This window comes from Geospiza fortis, unplaced genomic scaffold, assembly GCF_000277835.1.
Source record: "Geospiza fortis unplaced genomic scaffold, GeoFor_1.0 scaffold317, whole genome shotgun sequence".
Classification (NCBI taxonomy): domain Eukaryota; kingdom Metazoa; phylum Chordata; class Aves; order Passeriformes; family Thraupidae; genus Geospiza; species Geospiza fortis.
This window is the reverse complement of record NW_005054398.1, coordinates 2708449-2713149: the sequence shown is the minus strand read 5'-3', so window position 1 is coordinate 2713149 and position 4701 is coordinate 2708449.

Here is a 4701-nt window from a genome sequence, read left to right as displayed (position 1 = left end):
TGAGCCGCTGACAAATTAAGACCTCTAAAAATTCGCTGGTACTTTCACATTCTTGTGGGATGCAGCCAGCGTTTGGAAGTGTTCATTAAGGAGGGCAGACTCCTGCTCTGGCACTTACACTAAGGGAAAAAAACCACGAGAACAAGCGAAATTAGAAAGCAAAACATCTCTTCCTATTTCCATCCCGGGCACAGGCACAGCCAGCTACTCTGTTCTTCTCCTATTCAACTTCATACAGAGTGCTCAAGGGTTAAAGTGCTTTAAAAAAAATTAAGAAAGGAAAACCATTTTTTCTACAACGAGGAACACTTGAGAAAGGCTCCAAGCACCAGGCTAACAAAGAAAACGGTCCTGAAGAAGGAGGCCCTCACTACAGCATTCACCTCCTTTGCCAAGCAAATATATTTAAATAAAATTATTCAATCCCAGTGTGGCTTCCAGGCCACATTAAGGTAGTAACATTCTCCTTAATTATACTCCTTTTCACATCTTTAAAAATCCTTTCAATGTTTACTTGAAAAGCTAATTGCTGACAGCTAGAAATCGAGCATACACGTGATCCTTAACAATTCTGGGGTGGAGGGAGAGAACTGTCCCCTCCCCACACCACCTCCCAGGAGCCCGACAGCTCCAACACCCTCAGAGAGCCCCGGGAATGAACAGCCAGACACAAAACCTGAGCAAAGGAGGCTCGGGGACACCTTATTGTCCTCTACAAGTCCCTGACAGGAGGGCAGAGAGGGTCCCCAGAGCCCCCAGGAACCAGCTGCCCCAGGGGAGGCTGAGGTTGGGTATCGGGGACAATCACTGAAGGGCTGCCTGGCCCTGCACAGGCAGTGCTGGAGTCCCCATCTCGGAGGGATTTAGAAGCTGTGCGGATGTGGCACTTGGGGACATGGCTCAGTGCTGGCCTTGGCAGTGCTGGGGGAAGAGCCGGACTCAACAATCCAAAGGACTTTTCTAACCTAAACAAACCCATGGCTGTGTGTACATTATCCATCTCACACACCTTCCCAAAGACACTGTGAGCTGGGGGATGCAAAGGGAAATACAGGATTCTTCCAGACTTGAAAACAAAAGCCACCAGAAAACAGATCTATACAGAGAACTTCTGATTAAAACTCCAACACAGATTTTAACCACAAGAATTACAGTTTCCTAATTGCTATTTAATTTTAGCTTGTGGATAACACAAGATGTCCACATTCCAGAAGTACAGTCTAAGAAAAATCTTTATTTTTGTACTCCAAAAATCATGAAGCAACTTCAGAAAGATCTCACATGGTGTTACAGTCATGCTCAAAACAATCTCCAAGTTATCAGTGCAGTTTCTCAAGAATTTACAAGCTTGAAGTGACTGTCCTACTGACCAGAGCAGTTTACATTTTCTGTGTTGAGACCACCAAATTTCTACTTTTAAGCCAAGTACAGATGGCACAGACAGTTCTAATCAGACTTCCATGATAAACATTTTTATTGATCGTTTTCTGTAAAGAAAATGTTGAAAATGCAAAAACACATGTAAAACAGAGGAATTAAATCAGGTCCAGTTCTATCTTTATAGAGATTACAAAGTTAGACACAGGGATGACAGAGGCAGAGCAATTAAACACATATCACAGCAACGTTTCTAATTTTAACAAAAAGTTGTGAAATCCAACTTAGCAGCAACTTGGAAGGCAAACTCTGAGGAAAGGCACTGCAGGGTTTACCCAGAGGGGAGGGGAGGGAGGAGCTGAGCTAAAAGGAGCAGCAGCCACCTCCCCCAGAACAGTTTATTAAAGCAAGAACCCGGCATCAAAGCACATGATAAATAATTAACGTGCAATGCCTTTGTGATAAGGCACCAAGCTTGAGCTTTCTCCTAAGGTAAATGATTTGTAAATGCAAATTTGTCCAGCTGCTCCTTTCCTGCATCAAAAGCCTGCTCAAAGATAGCATTTATGAGCTATTTTTGTCAAATATTTATACTATCTTAATCAGGTTTTGAGTCGTGTGTGTGCTCGTTTGTATACAAAAATGCAGGGCAGTTACAGTTACATAAACTAAAAGGTTTGGGGGGTTTAAAAGTTGGTTTTTGCCTCCTGGTCTATTCAAGCTCACTCTTTACTTACCCCACCTGATTCACAGTGAGCAGTAACACACCTGCAGAGACCATTCCAGTTCCATTCCTCAACCCATCTTTCCCTTCACATGCAGATCAGAAGGCTTGGAAACAAGTATCACATTTTTTTATTCTAAAAGCATTTAGGAAATGGCACCTCAAAATGAAATTACATCTGCACAGCCACCACTGAAGGCTGTGTTACAGCCTTGGAAGGGTATAGAAGCAATTACAGCAGGAGCATGGATGTTTCTGATTCCAACTGCTGTAAGTCTGCACAAATGTAACTGTTATTATCATTAAAGGCTGAAGAATGAATTAAATGTGGCTCTGCTTTCACAGTGATACCCAGTTTGGTCAGCATCTAACACCTGCCTATCAATCTCTAGGAAAACTGCCTGAAGAGGAATTTTCCAGGCGATAAAGCAAACAGGGTTCTTGTTAGCAGAATTCCAAAGCTCTGCCTAAAAAGCTGTAACAGTTTCCTGAAAACAGAAATATTCCTGCTCCTTTGCAGAGGATGGGTAATGGCTCCTTACCCACACAGCACCTCTGGACAGCCCTGAAAGAACATGAAGTCCCGTTTCTGACACCACTTATGAGAAAGTTTTAAGAAACCCAGCAGTAACATCCAGAACAGTTCCCTGGCTACAAGGTAACAGACTGGTCCCACCCCACCAGTACTTGAAAGTTACTTTAAAACTTTGTAACTTAAAACCACTCCTAGGTTTTGTTATATGACAAGAGTCGCCCGAATAAATTTTCAGTCTTTGGGTTGCTGATATAAAGCATCAACTCAACCTACCATCCACTCACAACACTGAAAGACTGCACAAGTTACAAGAAATCAGATGCCAGTAACATGGTAGGTCACTGAACGGGTGGTGATTTGACTTTCAGTTCACTCAATCCAGCTTTGCGTCCCAAGGGAATCGCTGTCAAGAAGGGCAGTGAACCCAGCTTTGCGCTTGGTAATGGTTCCACAAGGCTCTCAGTACCATCACTGAGGCACAACACACAAGGACCAGTTATTATTTTATTTTTTTAATGAACACCATCACCTCCACTCATCGCGCTCACACACAACAACCAAGAGGCTTTCAGCACACAAGTTCAGAATGATGAAGTTGCTCACATGACAGGAGCTAAATTAGATTTAAGCAATCAATATGCTCCATATATTCACCTGTAATAACAGAAACATGCACTTGATAACCTTTCAAATCCTTCTGAAGAAACAAGGATGTCTTGAATGGGCTAAACTTGGAGAAAATGCTTAAGACCACATAAGACAAAAGTAAAGGCAAAAATCTACTTCTTACAGGTCCTTATTTTAGTAAATCAGTAAAGGACACGCTTGAAAATGCTGAAGTCATAAAGTCTGCCCAGGATGAATGTGAAAGCAAAGATGAAACCCCAAAGCACAGGCTCAAGCCCTGCTAGAGCCCCGAGCAGTGGTGCCTCCACAGGAAGTTCCAGAGAGAACAACAAACAGCACAAACCAGATTGCACACACAGATCAGATCTAGCAGAGATTTCCAGCTCCTGTGAATGCTGCCTTTTTCCATTCAGACTGATTTCCTCAGTGAAATGAAAAGCTGGCAACAACAGCAAAGAAAACAACTGGAAAACATTACTTTAGAAAACCAACACTTCAGATTTGGGGCCGTTCATGCTGTTACCATGAGCACAAGAGATTCCAACTGAGCTGAACCAGGAAAAGCCTTTAACCAGCACTACCTAGAATGTGGAATGCATTGGATCCTGCTTTGGGTGCATCTGATGCCTGGTTCTCCTCTTTCCACATTCAGAAGTCAATTTTCCCCTCCAAAAGTCTCCGATGTGAAATACAAAAACCTCTATTCACATGGTGTGGTGTTGCCTTGCAGATTCTGGCCCCTCAGTTTAGAGCAGACCTACAATATTTACATCACCTACAAGAAATCCTATATATCTGCACTTACAAACACACTGAAAGGGGGAAAACATGAACCTACACTCAGTGGAACTGCCAAGGTTTTCCAGCTGTGCCAACAGGACACTCCATTTTCTGCAGTTATGGTTTGTGTGGGTTTTCTTTCATCCACATCTCCAAAAAGTTACATAAAACCACAACACAAGCTGGTTACCAAATCACTGCAGGTATCTCAACCATCTCTTATCTCATACTATCCAGGTATTTTTCAAAACCTACCATAACTTCAAATAAGGAGATAAGTAAAAAGAATCCATAGCAACAGAAGAACTATAGAACCTAAAATTAAGGCTCTGAAGACCTGAAGTAGGTATGAGCAAACAAGAACATGTGAAGATTTGGATAAATAAGCTATTTTACACTTCAAACAGAAGACAAGCCTTGTCAGATTCCAGAAAAGGAAGCAACTTGGGAAAATGATGAAGGAGGGCTGTCCCACCCAAAATCTGTGGTGCAGTCTCTAAGAGCTCTTAATGCTAGTGAAAATAGTGTCCCATAAAATGTATTAAATTTGCTGTTGCAAATGAGTAAGAACAGATGCTGTGATTTCAGCTGGAATCCCTGGGACTGTCTGTCCCTTCACCACAAACAAGGCACAGTGCACTGCACCCTTACAGGGGCT